Source organism: Denticeps clupeoides, unplaced genomic scaffold, assembly GCF_900700375.1.
Source record: "Denticeps clupeoides unplaced genomic scaffold, fDenClu1.1, whole genome shotgun sequence".
Taxonomy (NCBI): domain Eukaryota; kingdom Metazoa; phylum Chordata; class Actinopteri; order Clupeiformes; family Denticipitidae; genus Denticeps; species Denticeps clupeoides.
The window spans coordinates 10,755-27,511 of NW_021630023.1; the positions used below are offsets into that span (position 1 = coordinate 10,755).

A 16,757-nucleotide genomic window follows, 5' to 3' on the forward strand; every position below is an offset into this window, starting at 1 on the left:
TCAAAGAGTGAAAACTCCCGCTTTACTGTCAAATTATGATGGAAAAAAGGCAAAAAAGTTAACAAAGCAATGTAAATACTTTCATTTAAAAGTTTTTCAATAGTTAAAGCTTACAGCACCTGGTATTCCCAGGTAGTCTCCCATCCAAGTACTAACCCGGCCCAAGCCTTCTTAGCTTCTGAGATCAGACAACATTGGGCATTCTTCAGCTGGTTTGTCCGTACACAAACTCTGCTTGAAAATCTTGAACTTTAAACCAAAGGGGCTTAAACACATATCAAAGAGGGACAACTCCCGCTTTAGATTAGATTAGATTAGATTCAACTTTATTGTCATTACACATGTACAAGTACAGGGCAACGAAATGTAGTTTAGGTCTAACCAGAAGTGCAATAAGCAGCAAGTGCAGGATACAGTTCAAATAAGTTAAGTTATATATATATACATAAAGTGATATGTGCTATACATAAGGTGATATGTGCAGTACAAAGTGATATGTGCAGTACAAAGTGATATGTGCAGTGCAGTGATTATCAAGAGTGAATGGGGGGGGCAGAGGAGTTCAGCAAGGAAACAGCTCTGGGAAAAAAGCTGTTCCTAAGTCTGCTGGTTCTTGTCCGTGGTAGCCTGAACCGTCTGCCTGAAGGCAGGAGAGAGAACAGTTCGTGGGCCGGGTGGGAGGAGTCCTTAAGAATACTGCGAGCTCGACGCAGACAGTGCTTCCTCTGGATTTCCTCAATGGATGGAAGTGGAGTCCCTGTGATGCGCTGGGCAGTTTTCACCACCCGCTGCATCGCCTTACGCTCAGCAGCAGTGCAGCTTCCATACCACACTGTGAGACAGCTGGTAAGGATGCTCTCTATTGTAGAGCGGTAAAAGTTCAACAGGATGGTAGTGGGTAGCTGGTTCTTTTTTAATGTTCTCAAGAAGAAGAGGCGCTGGTGAGCCTTCTTGACCAGGCTGGAGGTGTTAATGCTCCAGGACAGGTCCTCTGAGATGTGGGTCCCCAGGAACTTGAAGGATGTAACAGGCTGCACAGTCATCCCATTGATGTGGATGGGATCATGCGAGCCTCTTCTCTCCCTCCTGAAGTCCACAATGAGCTCCTTGGTCTTGGTGGTGTTTAAAAGAAGGTTATTTTCTGTGCACCAAGTGGCCAGATGCTGGACCTCCTCCCTGTAGGCAGTCTCATCGTTGTTGTCGATGAGACCTATCACCGTGGTGTCATCTGCAAACTTAATAACGGAGTTTGATCCATACATAGGTCGGCAGTCATGGGTGAAGAGGGAGTAGAGGAAGGGGCTCAGCACACAGCCCTGTGGTACACCAGTGTTGAGCGTGACAGTAGTGGAGCGTATGTGGCCTGACCTTACATGCTGTGGTCTGCTGGTCAGAAAGTCCATAATCCAGTTGCAAAGTGAGGTGTTGATGTCCAGGGCTCTAAGTTTAGAGATTAGCTTAGAGGGGATGACAGTGTTAAATGCTGAGCTGAAATCAACAAACAGCATCCGTGCATATGTGTTTTGCTTGTCCAGGTGTGTGAGTACAGAGTGCAGCGCTATGGAGACTGCATCCTCTGTGCTCCTATTGCTACGGTACGCAAACTGGTGTGGGTCCAGAGTTGGTGGGAGGAAGTCCCTCAGATGTGCTAGGACTAACCGCTCGAAGCACTTCATGATTATGGGTGTGAGTGCTACAGGGCGGTAGTCATTCAGGCATGTTGGACTAGAATGTTTCGGCACTGGTACAATGGAGGTGGATTTGAGGCATGTTGGAACAGCTGCTTGGGCGAGAGACATGTTAAAAATGTCCGTGAATACGCCAGCGAGCTGCTCTGCACATGCTCTAAGTACGCGCCCCGGGATGCCGTCTGGTCCAGCAGCCCTGCGCGCGTTTATCCGACTCAGTGCAGTGCAAACATCTGAGGAGGTGAGTATGATGGGCGAGTGGTCGGTAGATGAGGGGATCTTGACAGCAGGTTGCTTGTTGTCTCTTTCAAAGCGAGCATAAAAGTCGTTGAGCTCATTCAGAAAGAGGACATCTGTGGTTGTGGGGGCTGAGTTGCTGGGTTTATAGTCTGTAATGGCCTGAATGCCCTGCCACAAGCGTCGAGGATCAGCATTGGAGAAGTATTCCTCTAGCTTTAGTTTGTAGCAGTGCTTGGCCTTTTTGATGCCCCTCTTCAGGTTCGCCCTGGAAATGCCGTAGGCCTGTGCATCACCCGATCTGAAGGCATTGTTGCGTGCCTTCAGCAGGAGACGCACCTCCTTGTTCATCCAAGGCTTCTGATTAGGGTATGTGGTGATCTGTTTCTGAGTAGTAACCGTGTCTATGGTGGTGTTAATGTAGTTCAGAACAGAGGAGGTGTAGATGTCGATGTCCGTGTGAGAGCCACAGGTGGCCTGTGAAGCAAACATACTCCAGTCTGTGTGTTGGAACCTGTCCTGGAGTGTGATGTCAGCCCCCGCTGGCCACACTTTGATGGTCCTCACTGATGGCTTCACACGGTTGATGAGGGGGGAGTACTTGGGGGTGAGAAACAAAGAAAGGTGATCTGATTGTCCGAAGTGGGGGAGGGGGGTCACAGCATAGGCTTCAGCCATGTTTGTATAAACTTGATCCAGAGTTTTGTTTCCTCTGGTGTGACAGAGAATGTTTTTATGAAATTTAGGAAATACCGTCTTCAAATTGGAATGATTAAAATCCCCCGCCACAATGTATGCAGCCTCTGGGTGATCAGTCTGTTGTTTACTGATGGCCGCATGAAGTTCGTTCATAGCAAGCTTGGCATCAGCATCAGGAGGAATGTAAGTGGCAGTTATAATGGTGGATGTGAACTCCCGCGGCAGATAGAACGGTCTGCACTTAACCATGAGAAACTCTAGGTTAGCTGAGCAGTGTCTCCCAATGATAGTAGAGTTCGTGCACCAGGCTTTGTTAACATAGATGCACAATCCCCCACCTCTGGTCTTACCGGAGTCATCCGCCGTTCTGTCTGCCCGGAGAATGTGGTGCTCAGCTAGAGCAATAGCATTGTCCGGTATTCCATTGTTTAGCCATGTTTCAGTGAAAATCATGACATTGCAGTTCCAGAGTTTCTTGCTGTGGTTGATTCGGAGTCGAATCTCATCCATTTTGTTCACCAGTGACCGTACATTGGCGAGAAGAATGCTGGGCAAAGAGAGCCAGTGTGGTGTTAGCTTTAGCTTAGCTCTTAGCCCTCCGCGCTTCCCCCGCCTTTGTTTACGGTCTCGACGGCGTCTTCGAGCACTTCCGCCCGGTCGGGTAGGGTGCGCCGCCTCGGGTGTTCTGCCGATCTCAGGGATGAGTTCAAGATTGCTGATAAAACTGTTAAAATTACGAGAACCAATATCCAAAAGCTCTTGTCGGGAGTACGATGTTGAGGCACTACTGTTCTGCACGAACAGCCCCGACATGAGCAAGAAAATTACCGCAAAACTGCAGAAACTGGAGAGACGCTGAGCCTCGCGATGTGTACGCGCCGCCATCTTGGTCTGATTTTTTTTTACTGTCAAATTATGATGGAAAAAAGGCAAAAAAGTTAACAAAGCCATGTAAATACTTTCATTTTAAAAGTTTTTCAATAGTTAAAGCTTACAGCACCTGGTATTCCCAGGTAGTCTCCCATCCAAGTACTAACCAGGCCCAAGCCTTCTTAGCTTCTGAGATAAGACAACATTGGACATTCTTCAGCTGGTTTGTCAGTACACAAACTCTGCTTGAAAATCTTGAACTTTAAACCAAAGGGGCTTGAACACATATCAAAGAGTGAAAACTCCCGCTTTACTGTCAAATTATGATGCAGAAAAGGCAAAAAAGCTAACAAAGCCATGTAAATACTTTCATTTTAAAAGTTTTTCAATAGTTAAAGCTTACAGCACCTGGTATTCCCAGGTAGTCTCCCATCCAAGTACTAACCAGGCCCAAGCCTTCTTAGCTTCTGAGATCAGACAAGATTGGACATTCTTCAGCTGGTTTGTCCATACACAAACTCTGCTTGAAAATCTTGAACTTTAAACCAAAAGGGCTTGAACACATATCAAAGAGTTAAAACTGTCAAATTATGATGGAGAAAAGGCAAAAAGTTGGAGTGGTAAGCTTTTATTTGCAATACAACAAATAAAGTGCACACCTTCTAGAGGCAATGCAATACTGGGTCGATGAATGGAGCGGATGGAGCAGGCCCTATTGCCGACTCCCTGTTCTAAAAATCCGCTTAATATGACATATCAGATATTAAACTGACATCAGGGTGCGTAGCACCTGAAGGCCGAGGCTAGAAAACCCCACCTAATCGATTCAGCTCCAAGCCTGTGAATGATCGTTGTAGAGCACACACAGACAAAGAAACCTGAAGAGAAGTTAAAAAAAAAAAAAAGAAAGAAAAAAGGCGGGAAAACATATCAAAGAAAGAAAATACCCGTTAACTTACTTTAAAAAAAAAGTTAACAAAGTGATGTAAATACTTACATTTTAAAAGTTTTCAATAGTTAAAGCTTACTGCACCTGGCATTCCTACATAGTCTCCCATCCAAGTACTAACCAGGCCCAGGCCTTCTTAGCTTCTGAGATCAGACAAGATTGGGCAATCTTCAGCTGGCATGTCTGTAAGCAAACTCTGCTTAAAAATCTTGGACTTTAAACAAAAGGGCTTTGAAAACATTATAAAGTGCGAAAACTCCCGCTTTACTGTCAAATTATGATGGAGAAAAGGCAAAAAAGCTAACAAAGCCATGTAAATACTTTTGTTTTAAAAGTTTTTCAATAGTTAAAGCTTACAGCACCTGGTATTCCCAGGTAGTCTCCCATCCAAGTACTAACCAGGCCCAAGCCTTCTTAGCTTCTGAGATAAGACAAGATTGGGCATTCTTCAGCTGGTTTGTCCATACACAAACTCTGCTTGAAAATCTTGAACTTTAAACCAAAGGGGCTTAAACACATATCAAAGAGTGAAAACTCCCGCTTTACTGTCAAATTATGATGGAAAAAAGGCAAAAAAGTTAACAAAGCCATGTAAATACTTTTATTTTAAAAGTTTTTCAATAGTTAAAGCTTACAGCACCTGGTATTCCCAGGTAGTCTCCCATCCAAGTACTAACCAGGCACAAGCCTTCTTAGCTTCTGAGATAACACAACATTGGGCATTCTTCAGCTGGTTTGTCCGTACACAAACTCTGCTTGAAAATCTTGAACTTTAAACCAAAGGGGCTTGAACACATATCAAAGAGTGAAAACTCCCGCTTTACTGTCAAATTATGAGCAGAAAAGGCAAAAAAAGCTAACAAAGCCATGTAAATACTTTCATTTTAAAAGTTTTTCAATAGTTAAAGCTTACAGCACCTGGTATTCCCAGGTAGTCTCCCATCCAAGTACTAACCAGGCCCAAGCCTTCTTAGCTTCTGAGATCAGACAAGATTGGGCATTCTTCAGCTGGTTTGTCCATACACAAACTCTGCTTGAAAATCTTGAACTTTAAACCAAAAGGGCTTGAACACATATCAAAGAGTTAAAACTCCCGCTTTACTGTCAAATTATGATGGAGAAAAGGCAAAAAGTTGGAGTGGTAAGCTTTTATTTGCAATACAACAAATAAAGTGCACACCTTCTAGAGGCAATGCAATACTGGGTCGATGAATGGAGCGGATGGAGCAGGCCCTATTGCCGACTCCCTGTTCTAAAAATCCGCTTAATATGACATATCAGATATTAAACTGACATCAGGGTGCGTAGCACCTGAAGGCCGAGGGCTGGAAAAACCCCACCTAATCGATTCAGCTCCAAGCCTGTGAATGATCGTTGTAGAGCACACACAGACAAAGAAACCTGAAGAGAAGTTAAAAAAAAAAAAAAAAAAGAAAGAAAATACCCCTTAACTTACTTTAAAAAAAGTTAACAAAGTGATGTAAATACTTTCATTTTAAAAGTTTTCAATAGTTAAAGCTTACTGCACCTGGCATTCCTACGTAGTCTCCCATCCAAGTACTAACCAGGCCCAAGCCTTCTTAGCTTCTGAGATCAGACAAGATTGGGCATTCTTCAGCTGGTTTGTCCATACACAAACTCTGCTTGAAAATCTTGAACTTTAAACCAAAAGGGCTTGAACACATATCAAAGAGTTAAAACTCCCGCTTTACTGTCAAATTATGATGGAGAAAAGGCAAAAAGTTGGAGTGGTAAGCTTTTATTTGCAATACAACAAATAAAGTGCACACCTTCTAGAGGCAATGCAATACTGGGTCGATGAATGGAGCGGATGGAGCAGGCCCTATTGCCGACTCCCTGTTCTAAAAATCCGCTTAATATGACATATCAGATATTAAACTGACATCAGGGTGCGTAGCACCTGAAGGCCGAGGGCTGGAAAACCCCACCTAATCGATTCAGCTCCAAGCCTGTGAATGATCGTTTTAGAGCACACACAGACAAAGAAACCTGAAGAGAAGTTAAAAAAAAAAAAAAGAAAGAAAAAAGGCGGGAAAACATATCAAAGAAAGAAAATTCCCCTTAACTTACTTTAAAAAAAAAGTTAACAAAGTGATGTAAATACTTTCATTTTAAAAGTTTTCAATAGTTAAAGCTTACTGCACCTGGCATTCCTACATAGTCTCCCATCCAAGTACTAACCAGGCCCAAGCCTTCTTAGCTTCTGAGATAAGACAAGATTGGGCATTCTTCAGCTGGTTTGTCCATACACAAACTCTGCTTGAAAATCTTGAACTTTAAACCAAAGGGGCTTGAACACATATCAAAGAGTGAAAACTCCCGCTTTACTGTCAAATTATGATGCAGAAAAGGCAAAAAAAGCTAACAAAGCCATGTAAATACTTTCATTTTAAAAGTTTTTCAATAGTTAAAGCTTACAGCACCTGGTATTCCCAGGTAGTCTCCCATCCAAGTACTAACCAGGCCCAAGCCTTCTTAGCTTCTGAGATCAGACAAGATTGGGCATTCTTCAGCTGGTTTGTCCATACACAAACTCTGCTTGAAAATCTTGAACTTTAAACCAAAAGGGCTTGAACACATATCAAAGAGTTAAAACTCCCGCTTCACTGTCAAATTATGATGGAGAAAAGGCAAAAAGTTGGAGTGGTAAGCTTTTATTTGCAATACAACAAATAAAGTGCACACCTTCTAGAGGCAATGCAATACTGGGTCGATGAATGGAGCGGATGGAGCAGGCCCTATTGCCGACTCCCTGTTCTAAAAATCCGCTTAATATGACATATCAGATATTAAACTGACATCAGGGTGCGTAGCACCCGAAGGCCGAGGCCTGGAAAACCCCACCTAATCGGTTCAGCTCCAAGCCTGTGAATGATCGTTGTAGAGCACACACAGACAAAGAAACCTGAAGAGAAGTTAAAAAAAAAAAGAAAAAAGGCGGGAAAACATATCAAAGAAAGAAAATACCCCTTAACTTACTTTAAAAAAAGTTAACAAAGTGATGTAAATACTTTCATTTTAAAAGTTTTCAATAGTTAAAGATTACTGCACCTGGCATTCCTACGTAGTCTCCCATCCAAGTACTAACCAGGCCCAGGCCTTCTTAGCTTCTGAGATCAGACAAGATTGGGCAATCTTCAGCTGGCATGTCTGTAAGCAAACTCTGCTTAAAAATCTTGGACTTTAAACAAAAGGGCTTTGAAAACATTATAAAGTGCGAAAACTCCCGCTTTACTGTCAAATTATGATGGAGAAAAGGCAAAAAAGCTAACAAAGCCATGTAAATACTTTTATTTTAAAAGTTTTTCAATAGTTAAAGCTTACAGCACCTGGTATTCCCAGGTAGTCTCCCATCCAAGTACTAACCAGGCCCAAGCCTTCTTAGCTTCTGAGATAAGACAAGATTGGGCATTCTTCAGCTGGTTTGTCCATACACAAACTCTGCTTGAAAATCTTGAACTTTAAACCAAAGGGGCTTAAACACATATCAAAGAGTGAAAACTCCCGCTTTACTGTCAAATTATGATGGAAAAAAGGCAAAAAAGTTAACAAAGCCATGTAAATACTTTCATTTTAAAAGTTTTTCAATAGTTAAAGCTTACAGCACCTGGTATTCCCAGGTAGTCTCCCATCCAAGTACTAACCAGGCCCAAGCCTTCTTAGCTTCTGAGATAACACAACATTGGGCATTCTTCAGCTGGTTTGTCCGTACACAAACTCTGCTTGAAAATCTTGAACTTTAAACCAAAGGGGCTTGAACACATATCAAAGAGTGAAAACTCCCGCTTTACTGTCAAATTATGAGCAGAAAAGGCAAAAAAGCTAACAAAGCCATGTAAATACTTTCATTTTAAAAGTTTTTCAATAGTTAAAGCTTACTGCACCTGGTATTCCCAGGTAGTCTCCCATCCAAGTACTAACCAGGCCCAAGCCTTATTAGCTTCTGAGATCAGACAAGATTGGGCATTCTTCAGCTGGTTTGTCCATACACAAACTCTGCTTGAAAATCTTGAACTTTAAACCAAAAGGGCTTGAACACATATCAAAGAGTTAAAACTCCCGCTTTACTGTCAAATTATGATGGAGAAAAGGCAAAAAGTTGGAGTGGTAAGCTTTTATTTGCAATACAACAAATAAAGTGCACACCTTCTAGAGGCAATGCAATACTGGGTCGATGAATGGAGCGGATGGAGCAGGCCCTATTGCCGACTCCCTGTTCTAAAAATCCGCTTAATATGACATATCAGATATTAAACTGACATCAGGGTGCGTAGCACCTGAAGGCCGAGGGCTGGAAAACCCCACCTAATCGATTCAGCTCCAAGCCTGTGAATGATCGTTGTAGAGCACACACAGACAAAGAAACCTGAAGAGAAGTTAAAAAAAAAAAAAAAAAGAAAGAAAATACCCCTTAACTTACTTTAAAAAAAGTTAACAAAGTGATGTAAATACTTTCATTTTAAAAGTTTTCAATAGTTAAAGCTTACTGCACCTGGCATTCCTACGTAGTCTCCCATCCAAGTACTAACCAGGCCCAAGCCTTCTTAGCTTCTGAGATCAGACAAGATTGGGCATTCTTCAGCTGGTTTGTCCATACACAAACTCTGCTTGAAAATCTTGAACTTTAAACCAAAAGGGCTTGAACACATATCAAAGAGTTAAAACTCCCGCTTTACTGTCAAATTATGATGGAGAAAAGGCAAAAAGTTGGAGTGGTAAGCTTTTATTTGCAATACAACAAATAAAGTGCACACCTTCTAGAGGCAATGCAATACTGGGTCGATGAATGGAGCGGATGGAGCAGGCCCTATTGCCGACTCCCTGTTCTAAAAATCCGCTTAATATGACATATCAGATATTAAACTGACATCAGGGTGCGTAGCACCTGAAGGCCGAGGGCTGGAAAACCCCACCTAATCGATTCAGCTCCAAGCCTGTGAATGATCGTTGTAGAGCACACACAGACAAAGAAACCTGAAGAGAAGTTAAAAAAAAAAAAAGAAAGAAAAAAGGCGGGAAAACATATCAAAGAAAGAAAATACCCCTTAACTTACTTTAAAAAAAAAGTTAACAAAGTGATGTAAATACTTTCATTTTAAAAGTTTTCAATAGTTAAAGCTTACTGCACCTGGCATTCCTACATAGTCTCCCATCCAAGTACTAACCAGGCCCAGGCCTTCTTAGCTTCTGAGATCAGACAAGATTGGGCAATCTTCAGCTGGCATGTCTGTAAGCAAACTCTGCTTAAAAATCTTGGACTTTAAACAAAAGGGCTTTGAAAACATTATAAAGTGCGAAAACTTCCGCTTTACTGTCAAATTATGATGGAGAAAAGGCAAAAAAGCTAACAAAGCCATGTAAATACTTTTATTTTAAAAGTTTTTCAATAGTTAAAGCTTACAGCACCTGGTATTCCCAGGTAGTCTCCCATCCAAGTACTAACCAGGCCCAAGCCTTCTTAGCTTCTGAGATAAGACAAGATTGGGCATTCTTCAGCTGGTTTGTCCATACACAAACTCTGCTTGAAAATCTTGAACTTTAAACCAAAGGGGCTTGAACACATATCAAAGAGTGAAAACTCCCGCTTTACTGTCAAATTATGATGCAGAAAAGGCAAAAAAAGCTAACAAAGCCATGTAAATACTTTCATTTTAAAAGTTTTTCAATAGTTAAAGCTTACAGCACCTGGTATTCCCAGGTAGTCTCCCATCCAAGTACTAACCAGGCCCAAGCCTTCTTAGCTTCTGAGATCAGACAAGATTGGGCATTCTTCAGCTGGTTTGTCCATACACAAACTCTGCTTGAAAATCTTGAACTTTAAACCAAAAGGGCTTGAACACATATCAAAGAGTTAAAACTCCCGCTTCACTGTCAAATTATGATGGAGAAAAGGCAAAAAGTTGGAGTGGTAAGCTTTTATTTGCAATACAACAAATAAAGTGCACACCTTCTAGAGGCAATGCAATACTGGGTCGATGAATGGAGCGGATGGAGCAGGCCCTATTGCCGACTCCCTGTTCTAAAAATCCGCTTAATATGACATATCAGATATTAAACTGACATCAGGGTGCGTAGCACCCTGAAGGCCGAGGGCCTGGAAAACCCCACCTAATCGGTTCAGCTCCAAGCCTGTGAATGATCGTTGTAGAGCACACACAGACAAAGAAACCTGAAGAGAAGTTAAAAAAAAAAAAAAAAAAGAAAAAAGGCGGGAAAACATATCAAAGAAAGAAAATACCCCTTAACTTACTTTAAAAAAAGTTAACAAAGTGATGTAAATACTTTCATTTTAAAAGTTTTCAATAGTTAAAGCTTACTGCACCTGGCATTCCTACGTAGTCTCCCATCCAAGTACTAACCAGGCCCAGGCCTTCTTAGCTTCTGAGATCAGACAAGATTGGGCAATCTTCAGCTGGCATGTCTGTAAGCAAACTCTGCTTGAAAATCTTGGACTTTAAACAAAAGGGCTTTGAAAACATTATAAAGTGCGAAAACTCCCGCTTTACTGTCAAATTATGACTGAGAAAAGGCGAAAAAGCTAACAAAGCCATGTAAATACTTTTATTTTAAAAGTTTTTCAATAGTTAAAGCCTACAGCTCCTGGTATTCCCAGGTAGTCTCCCATCCAAGTACTAACCAGGCCCAAGCCTTCTTAGCTTCTGAGATAAGACAAGATTGGGCATTCTTCAGCTGGTTTGTCCGTACACAAACTCTGCTTGAAAATCTTGAACTTTAAACCAAAGGGGCTTAAACACATATCAAAGAGTGAAAACTCCCGCTTTACTGTCAAATTATGATGGAGAAAAGGCAAAAAAAGTTAACAAAGCCATGTAAATACTTTTATTTTAAAAGTTTTTCAATAGTTAAAGCTTACAGCACCTGGTATTCCCAGGTAGTCTCCCATGCAAGTACTAACCAGGCCCAAGCCTTCTTAGCTTCTGAGATCAGACAAGATTGGCCATTCTTCAGCTGGTTTGTCCATACACAAACTCTGCTTGAAAATCTTGAACTTTAAACCAAAGGGGCTTGAACACATATCAAAGAGTGAAAACTCCCACTTTACTGTCAAATTATGATGGAGAAAAGGCAAAAAAGCTAACAAAGCCATGTAAATACTTTCATTTTAAAAGTTTTTCAATAGTTAAAGCTTACAGCACCTGGTATTCCCAGGTAGTCTCCCATCCAAGTACTAACCAGGCCCAAGCCTTCTTAGCTTCTGAGATCAGACAAGATTGGGCATTCTTCAGCTGGTTTGTCCGTACACAAACTCTGCTTGAAAATCTTGAACTTTAAACCAAAGGGGCTTGAACACATATCAAAGAGTGAAAACTCCCGCTTTACTGTCAAATTATGATGCAGAAAAGGCAAAAAAAGCTAACAAAGCCATGTAAATACTTTCATTTTAAAAGTTTTTCAATAGTTAAAGCTTACAGCACCTGGTATTCCCAGGTAGTCTCCCATCCAAGTACTAACCAGGCCCAAGCCTTCTTAGCTTCTGAGATCAGACAAGATTGGGCATTCTTCAGCTGGTTTGTCCATACACAAACTCTGCTTGAAAATCTTGAACTTTAAACCAAAAGGGCTTGAACACATATCAAAGAGTTAAAACTCCCGCTTTACTGTCAAATTATGATGGAGAAAAGGCAAAAAGTTGGAGTGGTAAGCTTTTATTTGCAATACAACAAATAAAGTGCACACCTTCTAGAGGCAATGCAATACTGGGTCGATGAATGGAGCGGATGGAGCAGGCCCTATTGCCGACTCCCTGTTCTAAAAATCCGCTTAATATGACATATCAGATATTAAACTGACATCAGGGTGCGTAGCACCTGAAGGCCGAGGGCTGGAAAACCCCACCTAATCGATTCAGCTCCAAGCCTGTGAATGATCGTTGTAGAGCACACACAGACAAAGAAACCTGAAGAGAAGTTAAAAAAAAAAAAAAAAAGAAAGAAAATACCCCTTAACTTACTTTAAAAAAAGTTAACAAAGTGATGTAAATACTTTCATTTTAAAAGTTTTCAATAGTTAAAGCTTACTGCACCTGGCATTCCTACGTAGTCTCCCATTCCAAGTACTAACCAGGCCCAGGCCTTCTTAGCTTCTGAGATCAGACAAGATTGGGCAATCTTCAGCTGGCATGTCTGTAAGCAAACTCTGCTTGAAAATCTTGGACTTTAAACAAAAGGGCTTTGAAAACATTATAAAGTGCGAAAACTCCCGCTTTACTGTCAAATTATGACTGAGAAAAGGCAAAAAAGCTAACAAAGCCATGTAAATACTTTTATTTTAAAAGTTTTTCAATAGTTAAAGCCTACAGCTCCTGGTATTCCCAGGTAGTCTCCCATCCAAGTACTAACCAGGCCCAAGCCTTCTTAGCTTCTGAGATAAGACAAGATTGGGCATTCTTCAGCTGGTTTGTCCGTACACAAACTCTGCTTGAAAATCTTGAACTTTAAACCAAAGGGGCTTAAACACATATCAAAGAGTGAAAACTCCCGCTTTACTGTCAAATTATGATGGAGAAAAGGCAAAAAGTTAACAAAGCCATGTAAATACTTTTGTTTTAAAAGTTTTCAATAGTTAAAGCTTACAGCACCTGGTATTCCCAGGTAGTCTCCCATGCAAGTACTAACCAGGCCCAAGCCTTCTTAGCTTCTGAGATCAGACAAGATTGGCCATTCTTCAGCTGGTTTGTCCATACACAAACTCTGCTTGAAAATCTTGAACTTTAAACCAAAGGGGCTTGAACACATATCAAAGAGTGAAAACTCCCGACTTTACTGTCAAATTATGATGGAGAAAAGGCAAAAAAGCTAACAAAGCCATGTAAATACTTTCATTTTAAAAGTTTTTCAATAGTTAAAGCTTACAGCACCTGGTATTCCCAGGTAGTCTCCCATCCAAGTACTAACCAGGCCCAAGCCTTCTTAGCTTCTGAGATCAGACAAGATTGGGCATTCTTCAGCTGGTTTGTCCGTACACAAACTCTGCTTGAAAATCTTGAACTTTAAACCAAAGGGGCTTGAACACATATCAAAGAGTGAAAACTCCCGCTTTACTGTCAAATTATGATGCAGAAAAGGCAAAAAAAGCTAACAAAGCCATGTAAATACTTTCATTTTAAAAGTTTTTCAATAGTTAAAGCTTACAGCACCTGGTATTCCCAGGTAGTCTCCCATCCAAGTACTAACCAGGCCCAAGCCTTATTAGCTTCTGAGATCAGACAAGATTGGGCATTCTTCAGCTGGTTTGTCCATACACAAACTCTGCTTGAAAATCTTGAACTTTAAACCAAAAGGGCTTGAACACATATCAAAGAGTTAAAACTCCCGCTTTACTGTCAAATTATGATGGAGAAAAGGCAAAAAGTTGGAGTGGTAAGCTTTTATTTGCAATACAACAAAAAAAGTGCACACCTTCTAGAGGCAATGCAATACTGGGTCGATGAATGGAGCGGATGGAGCAGGCCCTATTGCCGACTCCCTGTTCTAAAAATCCGCTTAATATGACATATCAGATATTAAACTGACATCAGGGTGCGTAGCACCTGAAGGCCGAGGGCTGGAAAACCCCACCTAATCGATTCAGCTCCAAGCCTGTGAATGATCGTTGTAGAGCACACACAGACAAAGAAACCTGAAGAGAAGTTAAAAAAAAAAAAAAAAAAAAAAAGAAAATACCCCTTAACTTACTTTAAAAAAAGTTAACAAAGTGATGTAAATACTTTCATTTTAAAAGTTTTCAATAGTTAAAGCTTACTGCACCTGGCATTCCTACGTAGTCTCCCATCCAAGTACTAACCAGGCCCAGGCCTTCTTAGCTTCTGAGATCAGACAAGATTGGGCAATTCTTCAGCTGGCATGTCTGTAAGCAAACTCTGCTTGAAAATCTTGGACTTTAAACAAAAGGGCTTTGAAAACATTATAAAGTGCGAAAACTCCCGCTTTACTGTCAAATTATGACTGAGAAAAGGCAAAAAAGCTAACAAAGCCATGTAAATACTTTTATTTTAAAAGTTTTTCAATAGTTAAAGCCTACAGCTCCTGGTATTCCCAGGTAGTCTCCCATCCAAGTACTAACCAGGCCCAAGCCTTCTTAGCTTCTGAGATAAGACAAGATTGGGCATTCTTCAGCTGGTTTGTCCATACACAAACTCTGCTTGAAAATCTTGAACTTTAAACCAAAGGGGCTTAAACACATATCAAAGAGTGAAAACTCCCGCTTTACTGTCAAATTATGATGGAGAAAAGGCAAAAAAGTTAACAAAGCCATGTAAATACTTTCATTTTAAAAGTTTTTCAATAGTTAAAGCTTACAGCACCTGGTATTCCCAGGTAGTCTCCCATCCAAGTACTAACCAGGCCCAAGCCTTCTTAGCTTCTGAGATCAGACAAGATTGGCATTCTTCAGCTGGTTTGTCCATACACAAACTCTGCTTGAAAATCTTGAACTTTAAACCAAAGGGGCTTGAACACATATCAAAGAGTGAAAACTCCCACTTTACTGTCAAATTATGATGGAGAAAAGGCAAAAAAAGCTAACAAAGCCATGTAAATACTTTCATTTTAAAAGTTTTTCAATAGTTAAAGCTTACAGCACCTGGTATTCCAAGGTAGTCTCCCATCCAAGTACTAACCAGGCCCAAGCCTTCTTAGCTTCTGAGATCAGACAAGATTGGGCATTCTTCAGCTGGTTTGTCCATACACAAACTCTGCTTGAAAATCTTGAACTTTAAACCAAAAGGGCTTGAACACATATCAAAGAGTTAAAACTCCCGCTTTACTGTCAAATTATGATGGAGAAAAGGCAAAAAGTTGGAGTGGTAAGCTTTTATTTGCAATACAACAAATAAAGTGCACACCTTCTAGAGGCAATGCAATACTGGGTCGATGAATGGAGCGGATGGAGCAGGCCCTATTGCCGACTCCCTGTTCTAAAAATCCGCTTAATATGACATATCAGATATTAACTGACATCAGGGTGCGTAGCACCTGAAGGCCGAGGGCTGGAAAACCCCACCTAATCGATTCAGCTCCAAGCCTGTGAATGATCGTTGTAGAGCACACACAGACAAAGAAACCTGAAGAGAAGTTAAAAAAAAAAAAAAAAAAGAAAGAAAATACCCCTTAACTTACTTTAAAAAAGTTAACAAAGTGATGTAAATACTTTCATTTTAAAAGTTTTCAATAGTTAAAGCTTACTGCCCTGGCATTCCTACGTAGTCTCCCATCCAAGTACTAACCAGGCCCAGGCCTTCTTAGCTTCTGAGATAAGACAAGATTGGGCAATCTTCAGCTGGCATGTCTGTAAGCAAACTCTGCTTGAAAATCTTGGACTTTAAACAAAAGGGCTTGAAAACATTATAAAGTGCGAAAACTCCCGCTTACTGTCAAATTATGATGGAGAAAGGCAAAAAAAGCTAACAAAGCCATGTAAATACTTTCATTTTAAAGTTTTCAATAGTTAAAGCTTACAGCACCTGGTATTCCCAGGTAGTCTCCCATCCAAGTACTAACCAGGCCCAAGCCTTCTTAGCTTCTGAGATCAGACAAGATTGGGCATTCTTCAGCTGGTTTGTCCGTACACAAACTCTGCTTGAAAATCTTGAACTTTAAACCAAAGGGGCTTGAACACATATCAAAGAGTGAAAACTCCCGCTTTACTGTCAAATTATGATGCAGAAAAGGCAAAAAAAAAGCTAACAAAGCCATGTAAATACTTTCATTTAAAAGTTTTTCAATGGTTAAAGCTTACAGCACCTGGTATTCCCAGGTAGTCTCCCATCCAAGTACTAACCAGGCCCAAGCCTTCTTAGCTTCTGAGATCAGACAAGATTGGGCATTCTTCAGCTGGTTTGTCCATACACCAAACTCTGCTTGAAAATCTTGAACTTTAAACCAAAGGGCTTAAACACAATCAAGAGTGAAAACTCCCGCTTTACTGTCAAATTATGATGGAGAAAAGGCAAAAAGTTAACAAAGCCATGTAAATACTTTTGTTTTAAAAAGTTTTCAATAGTTAAAGCTTACAGCACCTGGTATTCCCAGGTAGTCTCCCATCCAAGTACTAACCAGGCCCAAGCCTTCTTAGCTTCTGAGATCAGACAAGATTGGCCATTCTTCAGCTGGTTTGTCCATACACAAACTCTGCTTGAAAATCTTGAACTTTAAACCAAAGGGGCTTGAACACATATCAAAGAGTGAAACTCCCACTTTACTGTCAAATTATGATGGAGAAAAGGCAAAAAAAGCTAACAAAGCCATTGTAAATACTTTCATTTTAAAAGTTTT

General features: G+C 40.8%; 8 pseudogenes; all 8 read right to left on the reverse strand.

Moving 5' to 3' along the window:
* Positions 1 to 5,349: 5,349 nt before the first annotated feature.
* LOC114780682 (uncharacterized) lies at positions 5,350 to 5,468 on the reverse strand (annotated as a pseudogene).
* A 1,407-nt stretch (positions 5,469 to 6,875) lies between these two features.
* Positions 6,876 to 6,994, reverse strand: LOC114780683 (uncharacterized; annotated as a pseudogene).
* A 3,143-nt stretch (positions 6,995 to 10,137) lies between these two features.
* LOC114780684 (uncharacterized) lies at positions 10,138 to 10,256 on the reverse strand (annotated as a pseudogene).
* Positions 10,257 to 11,609: 1,353 nt separating this feature from the next.
* Positions 11,610 to 11,728, reverse strand: LOC114780679 (uncharacterized; annotated as a pseudogene).
* A 160-nt stretch (positions 11,729 to 11,888) lies between these two features.
* Positions 11,889 to 12,007, reverse strand: LOC114780685 (uncharacterized; annotated as a pseudogene).
* A 1,323-nt stretch (positions 12,008 to 13,330) lies between these two features.
* LOC114780687 (uncharacterized) lies at positions 13,331 to 13,449 on the reverse strand (annotated as a pseudogene).
* Positions 13,450 to 15,934: 2,485 nt separating this feature from the next.
* On the reverse strand, positions 15,935 to 16,053 carry LOC114780688 (uncharacterized; annotated as a pseudogene).
* A 161-nt stretch (positions 16,054 to 16,214) lies between these two features.
* LOC114780686 (uncharacterized) lies at positions 16,215 to 16,333 on the reverse strand (annotated as a pseudogene).
* Between the last annotated feature and the right edge of the window lie 424 nt (positions 16,334 to 16,757).